Source organism: Coturnix japonica, chromosome 20 (genome assembly GCF_001577835.2).
Source record: "Coturnix japonica isolate 7356 chromosome 20, Coturnix japonica 2.1, whole genome shotgun sequence".
Classification (NCBI taxonomy): domain Eukaryota; kingdom Metazoa; phylum Chordata; class Aves; order Galliformes; family Phasianidae; genus Coturnix; species Coturnix japonica.
The window spans coordinates 10,028,366-10,042,332 of NC_029535.1; the positions used below are offsets into that span (position 1 = coordinate 10,028,366).

The 13,967-nt window shown below is 42.6% G+C and overlaps 1 long non-coding RNA gene across 1 annotated transcript; it reads left to right on the forward strand.

The window, feature by feature from the left end:
- The first annotated feature begins 10,851 nt into the window (after positions 1–10,851).
- On the forward strand, positions 10,852–12,651 carry LOC107323045. Its single transcript, XR_001559140.2, has 2 exons — positions 10,852–11,601; positions 12,415–12,651. It is a non-coding gene; the product is annotated as an uncharacterized LOC107323045 (long non-coding RNA).
- The last annotated feature ends 1,316 nt before the right edge of the window (positions 12,652–13,967 follow it).

The window sequence follows — 13,967 nt, forward strand, 5'->3', positions numbered from 1 at the left end:
AGCTGAACACAAAGAGAACAGTCTTTTTCACGTTATTTACTTTCTGAGAGAGCAGAGGCAGTTCTGTGAGAAAGTAACATAGCAAAGGAAAGCCAGAAGGATTGCAACCTGCCAGGTCATGCTGGGATAGAGGCTTCAGGAGGGTCAGGGAGTGGGTTACTGTATCATAAGGAAATAGCATGGCATCCAGGGAGCATAACATCCACATGTGTATCCATGCCAGTAGGAAAAGGAGGATGCCTGTCCCCTTCAGTGCTGCCTCCTTCCTGTCCCTTCATGGGATCCCATTGTCTCAAGACAGATTTCACAGGAATTGCAGTGGTTGGAAGTGAAGGAGTGGGAAAATCAATCACACTGTTCTGCTTTGGTTGTGTTGCCATGCTTTGTTCCTGGATCAGCCAACTTCTGATCATGAAATTCTCCTTTATCGTGTTTCTGGCTGTGTTTGCTGTGCAAAATTGTGATACTTGAGTTAGGGCCTGTGTTTATGAGAAGAGACAAGAATGATTAATATTAATGTCAGCATGAATCAAACCAGTATTTTTAATCTGACAGCAATTAATTACATCAGAGCAGTGACAATTAAGAGCAGAGATGCTCGATTAGGTACAAGCAACTGGAACAAAAAAGAGTCCATCTGATGTAACATGATTTGGATCAGACCCTTAGGAAAGAAGAGCTTTTGTACTCCGAATGGTTATTAATTTGATTGCTAGCAGAATAAGAATTTACTACAGTTTCTGGCCAGCCTGTTATTTCCTTCTGAAGAGACTTGGGTTCCTATCCTCTCCAGAAATTACTGTGTATATCTGCAATACAATTGTAAAAAGTTTTGAATGGAAAATGTCAGTTAAGTTCACATCATTAACGGCTGGCAAGGACTGTGTTGGGGATTGAGATAAAATTCTTATTTTCCTTCTGACTTCAGCATTGTTAGGGAACGAGCTGGCTGGTGCCCTGCTTCTGCCAGGGACTGAGGAGCAGAGCAAGTTGATTTGCAAGCAGCCTCTGCTCCTGGTTCCATATCCTGCTTGGTCCAGAAGAACTTGGGTTATTTCTCTCTCTTTAGTGTTGCTCAACCCACCATCTCAGCTTCTATGGGTGATACATCTGAAGAGCAGATCTGGAGGATGGGAAGATGTGGGAACTGGGGCAGAAGAGCAGGGCTGTGCTCTGAGTTGGGATTGCAGCTGTTGGTGCCAGGGCAGTCTGCTGGCAGAGAGGGCAGGTGAGCTGCCCAGCAACATGCAGGTTCTGGAATCAATAGTAGCTCTAGCCACAAAGTACACAGGAAACTAAAAGGAAATCATGCTTATGTCTGTGCTTTCATGGCTGGCTCTTTGTATCCTTCCTCTTTCTTGATCCTGAAGTGATCCAGTCTGCCTAGTGACTGGGATCTGAATTCTTTAACCTGGAAGGCACTGTGTGTATTATTTCTCAGCCTAAGACCAAGTCAAGCATCAACACATCAGTGATCTACATTTTCCAGGCTGGTTTATCAGAATGAAGAACAAAGGGCAAAGAAAGAGAAAAAGAAATAGGGGAAAAAACACAAATGGAATGGACATATTGGTTGAAACATCTCATTTCTTGAAAAACTGATTTTGAGGTATCTGTCAAAGCAATTCCTCTGTTTCTTATGTCTATTAAATCACATGGCCTTTGCGTGGTTTTCTGGTATTTCACGAGGACCACCCAGAAGCGGGCCAGGTTTGGTTATTGGATGTACTAAACAGAGCAAGAGACACCAAGCTCCTGCCTGCTATTCAAAAATAATATCGCAAGGGAAGCAAACCACAGGGAGACCACAGGGAGGTGAAGCCCATTTTCCACTTGCTGAGGGAGCTGCCCTTTCTTGCTGTAGACTGCAGTCTCCATATGCTGGGAATGATTCCCAAAAGCACTCTGTCCTTGCCGACTCTGCTTCCTTTCAGAAGCTGCATCCACTGGGATGTAGGGTAAGGAAGTGGCTCTGAACAGGATACTCTGGGGTGTTTTCTCTGTGCAGTGAGGTGGAGAGAACAGCCTGTAAGAGAAAACACCAAATGGTGTTGAACTAGAACAGAGAAAGCCTGTTTCTCCTTTTCAGTGAGTCTTGGATTTTGGATCCTGGACCACCCGATGGCTGGAGAGAGCTTTCTGGGGCTTAGCACACTGCAGAAAGCACTGCTCCTATGCCTTAAGGAGCTCTGTGCTCACCTTGCTGTTGTCCTGCTGCTCTCTTCCTGCCTCTCCCAGACGGATGAGGAAGAGGAAAGCAGAAAGAAAGGAGAGAACTTGCCACTCCCTTAGAAACCATTGAAATGGCATGCAGATAGCACATGGGTGCTTGTGCTGCGTAGGTAGAACAAATTCTAAGGGACTTGGAGGAACGAGAAAGCAGTCCAGTGTCGTGAGTGGTATTATGCACACGCTGAGCAAGGTTTTGCCCAGTGGAGCATATATTTGCCTTTTGTGGATCATTTCCATAAGGCCAGTAGGCACTAGCTGAATCATACTGTGTGTGTACTAACAGAGGTGTAATGCTGCTACATCCCTGCTGTGTACAACAGCTCAGTGAGAGAAACTGATGCTGAAACCCACAGGAAAGAATCTTTCAGATCCTGACCACTGTGGTCAGTGTTTTCTGGGATTCTTGGAAGAAGACAAATGACATTTTGTGATATCAGAAATCCTGGCTTACACTGGTGTTCGATGCTGCTATGGGTGAAAAGGAAGATGGCAAAGGGAGACCTTTAGCTCTCCATATACTGACTAACTATCTACATTTTAAAGCTGATCAGTACTTAAAGGGTTAATGAAAAAAACACTCCTCCCTGGCGACCTTTCACTTCCCTAACGTGTTTGTTGATTTCTTGTCCTCTAGGCATTATTTTTGTTTGGGAATGATATGTGCTTACTCACTCATATGCATTTATTACATAGACACCATGGTTGGGTACATCATCCATCAGTGGAAATGTCACACTGTGTAAAAGCTCTGTATCCAGAGTGACAGCTGAGTTAGTGCTGGTGTTGTGGAGCAGCCAGCCCTCTTGCCAAGTTTCAGCAGCTGGATGTTTTTAAACAAAACTCATTTACAAATAGATTCACAAGCAAATGAATCTGCAATGGCACGTTGCTCTTGTAGATGTTACCAGCTTCCACTGGTCACTAGTTACCCTGCAGGGATGCCAAGATGTGCAGGTGGAACATGGCCAGTGGAAGTTCACAGAAGGGAATGTGATCAAAAGCTGTTCTCAGCTGATCAGCTTTTGACTTCTCCTGCAAAATGACTCACTGCACTCAGCTCTGCTAAATAGATTCAAAAGGCACTTTTGCTAATTCCGCTGCTGAGCTCCAAGCTGAGGATTAAATGGCACAAGGACGTGTAACCACCATTTCTCTTGGATGGAGCTCAGGCTGGAGGAGCAGCCTTTGGTACACAGCAGTGGTGGCAAGCCCGGTTAGGCATATTCATTTCTCAGTGTGGTATTTTCAGCCCCTGCCTTTATTCTGTTGTACATATATCTAGACTTTTACGACGATTTGGAGTTTTTGTGGCAACAGCTGTGGAAGCCAATGGCAGTCATACAAGCCAAACTTCAAGAAACACTTTGTAAAATAGACAGCAATATATTTTGGTGCACCCCATCATTAATTAGAAGAGACAGGCCTGGTAAGTCTGGAAAATGTGATCTCTGGTGTTCAATTTTTTAAAGGGATTCTGAAATGGACATTGAAATTCTGTGCATCTTCTAACCATGAAGAAAATTGAGCTAGAAAAAAAATAGTTCATATACTGATTAATCTCAGAATTGAAATAACTTATTTAAATTAGTTACCAGCTGAGTCTGTTTGTGATAGTTTTTTTCTGTCTATAGGCTGATTAACTTAATTTGGTAATAATGAGAGAAGCAGAGAGAGGGATTAATACCATAGGGAAAATGAAAACCTGAAATTATCTTCCAAATGTATCCCAGTAATTTTGTGCTTATAACAAGTGGATTTGAGGTTAATCCATCTAATTTATAATACACATGCACTGTTTGTAATAGCAGTCATTTATGCAATATATATATCAACAATGATTGTATGCAGTTTGACACAGAGGTGGCATTATTTTGGGCCTACACTTTTAAAGACCAAGCTGGTGTCTAAACCTTGTGCTTCAACAAGTAGGAATGAATCCCATTGTCATGAATTTATAAGCTCCATTTTTTGTTTACATGTTTTTCACTTGGACTCTTTGCTAAGAGATTCTAAAGGTAACAAAATGTAAATGTTAAGTCTGCTTCAATTGCAAATATAATTAATACAAAAATCTGAATCTGAGACATGTTTGACATATTTTTTTTTATAATTAAAAAATAATGTTTTTCCTAATGTTGTATTTGATCCAACTTCCATTTTTTGCTTTGGAAACTTTTTTCAGTGAAAAGATTCTAACCAGCTTGCTGTATTTTTAATGAAGCAGTGATCACTGCAGTAGGGTATAATCATCTTTAGTTCCAAGATCTTTGAGCACACTGTGTTTGCATTGAAATCTGAGTTGGGATCTGGATCTTTCATATGCCTTAGGCTATAATTTGTGGAATTCATTTGACAGAAGAATTTCTTTTATAAGACACATACACACGAGAGAAGCACCACGATTTCCCTCGGTATGTGGGAGCATGCAACCTCACAAAAATATGTGTTGATTCCCTTTGCTGAGAAGATAGAGGAGCTCATGTGCTCCGTTTCAAGGATTTTGCTATCAGAAGCATCATCAGATGAGCATCGCACAGGTGAGGTTAAGGAACCCCATGTGCCATGGCAGTCATTTCTTTTCTTGCAGAAGGAATAATACAGCTATGAAAATGAGAATTTAAAGAGAGGAATGGGCTAAGAACAGTGCCACAGGGTTGACTGTGTTATTACATTGTTGCACAGCTGGCACAGATATCTATCTGTATGTGTTTCTCTGCACATTTCATTTGAATTTTCCAAACAACTGAGGCTGTATGTGGTATGACTGGAAACGATGCAGAAATAATTGCAGAAATTGACAAGTCGTTCAGCTGTTGTTTGAACGAGAAATGTCTGTATGCATAGGAGGATTCTCTGCTGAGCTTTAACACGAGTCCCTAAAATAGTATATCTATCTTGCATGCACCCACAGATGGACGGGCTCCTCCACAGGGTGACTCAAAGGGATGGAGCTGGCACCTACAGCGTGCCTCCTCCAGTCCTAAAGAGCCCTTCAAGAGTAGAAATGAAGCTCTGCACACATCTGCCATGTTCTCAGGACATTACTGATGTGCTTGCTTAGTTTGACTGACAGGTCTCTAACATTTCTAGTGAAATGGCTCATTCAGATGCAATTGGGGCTCAGAATCCCAGGTCTCAGTAAGGACTCCACCTTTCTCTGAGCTGTAGTGACACATTCCAGCTAACAATCAAGAAAAAGCTCAGATGAATGAGTTCTCAAACAGCATTTAGTATCTCCACAATAAAACTTTTCTGAACAACTAACCTAAGCACATCTCATGTGTCATTCCACCATCATTGCTATCACTGTATTCCTGAGTTGTTAAGTTTTAAAAAGAAAAGAAGCAGATTTCAGATGCCTGGTATATTTCTGTGTTATACCTGTCTCAAAGAACAGCCTCAAAGCTTAGCATCCTCTGTAATGCAAAGTGATTTCATTTCTGCCACATACTTTTCTCAAATCATTGTCTGTTTATACAGAGATGTCAGATGATAGAAGCAGTGAGAGGTAGGTGGGTGTGTGCTGAATGCTATCAGTTTTGATGGAGAAGACACAATAAATCTATTTCTACCAAGAAGAAAATTGCACAGTTGGTAAAATGGCATTATCCTGCCTCTGCCAATATGTTTTCACTTGATGGATCAGGGAATAAAATGTCAGTATTAGTGCACAACATATTTCCCCTCTGAGTCAAAGAGACGCAATGTCAGAAACACATGCTAAAAATGTCATTTGCATTCCTGCTCATTTCTCAGATCCAGCACCAGGCATATGCCCCTTATCTAATCTTGGCTGCTGCAGTTCTCTAATGTATACTATTCTACTTTATCCTTTGTATAATTTCAGATGTGGTTTCTATTTTCTTTGCACTTCACCAACATAGCATATAACTGCTTGGAAAATGTTAACATCTGCAAAGGGGAAAAAAAAATAAGAAGAAGAAAAAGGAAAGGAATTAATCAAAGCCCTGAGATTTATGGACTAAATCCTTGGACTTTGGTCCAGCTAGCAGGTTTCTTTCTCTGCTGAGGCAGCAGAAAGCAACTGAGGTAGAGCCATTGAGGACTGTCCTGTCCTGTACAGGCAGGGTGGAGCAGTGCTGGCATGGATGGATCTGCCTATCCCCACTGTCACACATGGGCAATGGCACAATCAGCAGCCAGGACAGCAGCTGGTTGCAGCAGGGCTCTGCTGTGCCAACCTCAAGGCAGTCCTAAGTCATGCTGGAAACCCTTTCAGCCCAGCTTCTGTTAAGCTGCAGGGAAACAGAAGCCAAGTGTGCAGCATGGTGCAGTTGAGGGCTGAGCTGGGTCAATGGAGGTGGTTCTTCTGTGAGTGTTGGCTTGCTAGGAACACCATTCTAATGCAAAAGAAATGTGTAAACCCTGATCCCTGGACATAACCCCTGATCATTTACTTTGGGCACCCCTGTGGCCTTGCAACCATGCCATATGTTGCTGCAGTGCCAGCTGAGAACAGTGAGCCTGCATACCATACTGCCATCTGCTCTGACACACCTAAAACAGAGAATTAAATACCAGAAACATCAATGCCCAAAGGAAATTGATGGAAGTGGCTCATGGCAGAGGTGTAGCTAAGCCCTGTGGACCTTGGTGGCAGCTATGTGCCACCAGAAGTGAAAACCTCTGAAGTGTTTGAGGGCTATACCCAAAGTTGCCTGTTGATGATATGGCTTAGTCATCAAATTCTCGGGTCCTTCCAGACAATGCTGGCACAATGAATTGTTCTGCCACATTCAGAAATCCAGTCACGCAGCACTGTATGACTGGAAGACACTTAACAGCTACTCTGACATCGTTAAGATTATTGTTGTTATGGTTATGCCTTTTTAGAGAATAGCAAGAAATTAAGATCTGAAGAGGAAAAGTCAAAGTTCTTGGGAATGTTTTACTGTTCACAGCAGATTACCTGCGTATTTGTGGTTTCACAAGTACCACTGGTACTTTAACAGTCATACTGTTACAGTCTGCTAGAAACATACATTCAGATTGGATACCAATTACTAGGAATGACAGCGGGTGTCTGGAATGGAACTTGTATGCTCTTCTGAAAGTTTCAGTTGTCACAATATGTTACTTGCAGCGTTAATATTGCAAATTGGAATACAATGTAGAAACATAAAGGGATTTACTACTACAGAACTGAATGTGTTACGTGATGGAGTGCTGCGATATTGAACAGCGTGACATTTCATGAATAAAACAAAAGACCTTACAGCGCTCCTTATAAAGGGATGAAAGGGCTCAAAGCTGGTTGCATTCACAGGGTGACTCTCCGAGGACTGCTTCAAAAATTTAATGGTGGCTTTTTAAAATCTAATTTTATGCTAACTAAAATTAATAAAATCCACAGGAGCAAAGATAGGAATTAATCGTATCAGATCCATGCATATATACTGATTAACAACGGTATTAAATATTTAAAAATCACAATGAAACACCATCTAAAGGCATGTGAAATCTCATTAATGGGACTTGAAAGAAAAAGTGCCACAAACTAAAAAAAGATACTTCTCCTTCTTAGATCAAACATTTTCTATCAGTCTTCTCAGTGTGTCCCAGCGGAGCCTTCTGCCCACATAATGTGTTTGGGAATAGTGATGTGCAGCCCCTCATGTCAGCTGCTCCCTTCCTTTATGCTGCTGAATGACAGAACCTGTCCGGAGTTGAGGCCTGCCCTATAAACCTAGATAGAAGGAGTCCCTGTGGCTACCACGGAATTTAGCTGTTTGTCCTGAGCTAGTCTTAAAGGCTGGAATGTCTCCTAACTCCCCAAACCTCGCATTCATTTTGTTGCACACGGATTAAATTCAGCCTGAAACAAAGACAAATCCGGTCTGTCTTGGGATGCAGATGATGCTGTCACCCTCTACAAAAGATCTCTGCTAATCTTGTCTGGCCAGCATCAATTGCACGGCACCATCCCGCAGGCAGATGGGGCAGAAGGAAGCAAAGAGCTTGGCAGAGAGAGCTCTGGGCTCCGTGTATGCTGTAGGAGTGCTGAAACGTGTAGAGAGCACACCAAGTTCTCCCCTCTGTGATGTGCCAGGTGGCTCACCCCAGAGCTGGCTCAGGCTGCTGCAGCAACAGAAGAACAGCAGAGCTGGCTTTGAGCCTGGCCTGGAGTTTATTTCTACACAGATGCAACCACTGTCCTTATTTGCCACTTCCCATGCAGGACTGTGTAAGTGCAAGGCATTATTCTTCCCATTATTTTATTACCTGAGAATCATTGCTCTTCACTGAGGGAATATCCTCATGGCTGAACTCAGACTCAAGAGTATTTTGGGCTCTAAAACTTTCACTGGTGTTGACATGGAATAATTTCCCCCTTATTAATCTCTGGATTTTGTGATTCTGCAGCTGCATATGGAAAATATTAAACGTGGTAGCCTGTCTGTGCTTTCTATTTATTTTTTGTTTAGAAAGGTTTTTATCCACGTTTCTCTGAGGCCACCTGTTCAGCCCGGGACTCTGAATTTGCTCATTGCCATTTGTGTGTGCTGCCTGGTGACACACAAACCAGAGCACACCTCTCTTTGCACAACTATTCTTTGATTGGTGATTGCTGTTACTCACATTAACAGACCTTGCTGGGAAATTACTTTCATCGTAAGTATTTTCATGAATATGTTGGAACCTCTGTTGGGATCTGGACCTTCAAATATTTTTCACGCTTATATTTTTTGCCTACGTACCCCCATGAGAACTGGTGTTATCCTTCCCACTGGTAAACACAGCTGGTATTGGCACCAGTGATACGATTAATATCATCAATGGCACTTAATTTCAAACCTGGGATTCCTCTTCTCTCCTCCACCATTAGTGGGGATGGAACGTGCTCAGAATGGTGCAGCAGCACCAAAGCAGAGAAGCCCTCAGGCTTTGACATCAGACAAATAAGTATATCCTCAGTCCCACTTCAGAGGCTCACTGCATACTGACATATAATTAGTGGGATATCTTCTAATTTTTTGATCTCGTGGTTCATTTTAACCATGTTCAGCATTTAAAAAAAAAAAAGGAGATGATGAACATTTAATGTTGCGGCGCGGTGCCAACAATGTAACTTGTGAGCATTCCTCCTCCTGATTTGTTTTGACAGATATTTCATTTTCTGAAGCTGCAGTTAGAGCAATAAAAACAAAACTCACCACAGAAAAACAAACAGCAGCTCCCCTTCCAGCAAAACTAAGATATTTCAAATGCTGGAAAATTGTACAGCTAGAGCCCATTGAATTTCCACAGGAGGTAAAGATCATTAGCAAACACATGAAAGACAGCAAGCAGATTATTGTGAGAAAGATATTTGCACAGTTACTTCAGCAGCACTTTATTTAAAGTTTCTGGTTGCTGGCACTTAGACAGCATGCGTGACCCTGGCTGTGCTGGTGACTGCTCACAGCTCCTGCAGCCAGCTGAGGGCTGGGGGAAGGTGCCCGGTGAGAAGGGGAAACGCTGTCATTTCTCTTTTTATTCCAGCAACAGGTCATCCATTAAGAAGGCATACGGAAGAGGAAAAGAATCCCTGGAGTGGGAAAAGGAGGGACTGCAGGGAGCATGCCCGTGGCTGTGTGTGTAAGGGAGGTATTTCCCATTTGCCCCCATCTGTGCTGAGCTGGTTGCCCAAAGACCTCGGAGGAGCACAGAGGCGCTTTCTGTTACAACTTCCTGCTCTTTGTTTAAGCAAATACATTAACTAGAGGAAGAGCGTTCTTACTAAAGTCCTGATTACTATTTCCTTCAGTTCCATCAAAGTGACTCCTTCCCTGCCCAGCCACCCTACCAGCCGCTCTCCCCAGCCCAGGGAATGTTCAAACTCCCTTCATCTTTTCTGCAGTTAATATTTCTCAGATTCCAGCAAGACTTCTGAGCTTGGGGCGTAAAAGTAGAGTTTAAGCAGTGACAAATAGAAAGCACATGCTTATTAAAGATACATTATACAACTCAATGCTGCTTTAATGTCATCTGCTCCTAAAACAACAAACCTGTGGGGACTTGTGCCTGTGTGTGTGTGTCTTGGAAAAGGAAGGCAGCTCTGAGGTTATGGTGACTCATGTGAACAAGCTGGTAGATAGATTTGTGTCCATGTAGTGTGTGCCAAGAGCACTGTTAGCTTGAGGACATCTGGGGGTCTTGGCAGCCACCTGATGAATGGACCCCACAGTGCGGCTCCTCCTCAGCTCCTCTTGGGGTTGGGTGCTGCAGACAGGGTGTGTGGATCTGCAGAGTTCCTGGACACCTTCATCCTCTTCCTTCTCCCATTTCTCTCAGTTGGTGCCTAACAGCCCTATTTTCAGCTCTCTGACTTTGTTTTACTTAGTCTGAGGCAGGCTTCCCCAGCCAAACTTCAAATCTCTTTGATTTGAGTCCCTCCGTGCTCTGCAGCACACAGCACAGAGCTGGTATGCAGCGCTGGTAGCGTTTGACTGAGACAAATGTTCTCCATGTGAACACAGGGGCTGTGTCTTATTTAATTTTGTCATTTTCAATTAAACTTTGCATGTACTTCTGTTACCGCTTTGAGTCCTGTTTAGTGCTAATATTTAATATACAAGCACATCAAAAGTGTTTTTCATATTTCAGCTACATTTTTTTAAACATTCCTTCAAAGATAAATATAATGTTTTATTTTAGCTTCTTGCTTTCTAAGTTGTGTTGCTACAGAAATGTTGGTGGCTCAGTCCAATTAGTATCACATCAGTATTTTCATATATTTGGAATGAGAAGGGAGGAGGACAGGAAAACAGTCTGTGACGGCACTGAACACTGCTCCATGTAAAACTAATGGAAGAGAAGTGAAATAGCATGGGATATTATCACCATACTTTTTTTTTCCCTAAAATGCCTTCTGAAGTTATCTGTATATTTTAAATTTCCCACAGTGATACACTTCAAGTTTTTAAAACAACACAAACATTTGCCTTGGCTAACAGCCTAGTGTAAAGAATAAAAATTATCAACACAACCGAATGGCCTTAAAAGACAAGGTATTCTCCCCATGGAGAAGAAGAGAATGTAAAAGTAATCTGTGCAGGCACAATTCTATTCACGTGGAGCCAGCAAAAACAAGTGTGTTGAGACAGTTATCTCTTTTAAATGGAGAGATTGCTTTGGCGACCTGTCCATCATCTCTCCAGGATGCTCGCATACTACCTGACCAGATTACTTTGAACACAATTAATATTTGTTCTATATCCTGTAGGTGCTTTTCCAGTAACGACATGACATTATTTATTGCTCTTCTTCATGAAGTAATAAAAAACCCAGAGATGCAATGGAGTCTAAAGATCCACTGGCAGAAGGTTGTGAGCAGGTTACCTGAACTGTATAATGCTACAAAGTTGGGTAGGTTTTTTTTATGATCTGGCCCTAATGCACCAGCACAGGTCTTTGAAGTCCATATTTTTTTCTTCTCTATTATTTGTTTTCCACTAAAGTACATAGGCTTTTTTTTTTTTTTAGTATAATCCACTGAAAATCTGTTGAAGTTAATGAGAATGCTCTAGGCTTACACAGAAGCATGCTTAACTACCTTCCAGAGGCATTAAACAGCTACCCCCATGTTGGCTGTGTTTTGCTAAGTCTGAAGTCAGCCTTCTAGATGCATTTTGCCCTTTTCATGTGAAATCACAAGCAAGAATATTTTGTGAGTGCCTTTGACTGCAAAATCCAGCTTGTAGATGTGTGGATGAAAGGCTCTGTATAAATGTCACCCTTTATTATTGTTACAAATTTCCGGCTTCTGTTATTAAGACATTTTATGTGGATCTTTTTGTGCCTCCCTGTCTGTGGGTTGGATGAAATGCCTTGCCACAAATCTCACTGGCATCCCGTGGAGGGGGGGGATTGCTCTAACTCTGTGCTCTTCTAACCTTTCCTTCTGTTCAGGGAATAAACCTCCCTTAAAAAAAAAGACCTCATAAAACCGGAGTAAACTCTGAGCTCTTTGTTTTTCTCAGGTCTAACCTCCAGGAAGACTATAAATTCATTTATTCTATAAAACACAGAGAAGTAAATCTTCAGCATAATGTGTGGGGAATTAGCCACTTAACTCCCATTAACATTAATGGGAACTGAATATTTATTTACCCCACAGCACATAAATCTTTGCCTTGTAACTTCTACAGTTTCTAACTAAAATGTTTCCATTGTTCCAAGGATCACCGTTATCCTGCAGGAGTGTTTACTGGATTGTCAGCCTATGGGAGATATATTGGATGTTTCAGCCCTTTCCCTTCAAGTAAGCTGTAAAATGCATTGGGGCTCTGAAATGTGAACTTTCTGAAACCTTTGTGCGATAAGCTCAGATGATTCAACCCTCCTCTGCTCAGTGCGGGTCCCATCACTCCTGCTGGGATCTAGAACTGTTTGACATGAATAAACCTTTGTGATGAACTGACTTTTGGTCTGTGCCTGGGGTGATGGATGGATGGGGCTGAGGCTGTCAGTGCTCCACATAAGTCTCCACCTCTTCCAGAATCTGTATTTCTTTCTCTCTTCCTTCAAGCTTGTGTTTACATTGTGAGAGAATTACACTCTCATCTCTTTCTTCTCTACTTGAAGTCAAGATCAGACAAATCAAACAAGCATGATATAACCTTGCTTTAAGATCTTTTCCCCTAAGGGAGGTGAAGAGTCCACAGCTCAGCAAGATCTACTGGAGGCTTCACAATTGTTTCATGCACCCATCTGGGAAACATTGAGATGCTCTCAGGATGGATGAGTGATGGATGCTGACAAAGATGTGAGGATGAAAGCTGCCAGTCACTGAATGAAATCCAGCCTCTGCTGTAAGCAATGGTAGAACCTCCAGGTTTAACAGGTGTCCTGAAGTCACCACTTTACATCGCATGAAACTGCTTTTCCCTAAAGCACACTGTAGAAAGTTATTGCTCTTCTGTGTGGTTTATTCGAACCACACCGAGGAAGCTAATAAATCCTCTCTATTTCTGGCTAAACATAAATAAGTAACTATGGAAGCAGAGTGGCTCCATCTTGCCTTCTATCGATTTATGAAGTATTTTCATATAAAGCCTTCCTCTGTGCCTGAGAGGATTGGGCAAAAAGCAAAGGGCTTAAACTACAGCTAGAGAGCTTTAGGCAAGACAACAGAGAAAGCTTCCCAGAGGTGAGGCACAGCTGCAGGATGCTGCCTGGGGATGGTGGGGAAAGAGCAGGGCAGAAAAGTGATGAGGAAGGACCTCAGCACAGTAATTTGGACTGGACGGCTGCAGAGGAAGGGATGGGAGGTTCCTTTGGGCACTCCCTGTCAGCTCTGTCCTGCTGGAGTCAACAGGAGAGCAAGTGATTTTCAAGGTTGTTGGTTTGAGTTGTTTTGCTCTGTAGGATTTTTCAGTGAACCAATAAAACTTTACCCAGTATCCCAGCCTTCAAATAGCAAAGACTGTGTGGGGGGCAGAAATTACTGTGGAATATGGTGTTAAGAAAGCAGAAACCTTGTGTTGTGACTGACCCATGGCTGAACTTGTCTTGAGAGTCCTAGCAAACTATAAAACCTCTGCAAAGAAAATGCACAGAAACCCAATTCCCAGGTCCAAGCTTCCTGTGTGAACCATTTTCCTCACCCTCTGATCAGGCTGGCCCAAGTTCTGCATCGTCATCATCTCAGGGGCTTGCACCTCATGCCTTCCCTTCCTGTCTCTGCATTTCCATGGGAGCTCAGTCCATGCAAGGACCATGCACACAGTGCA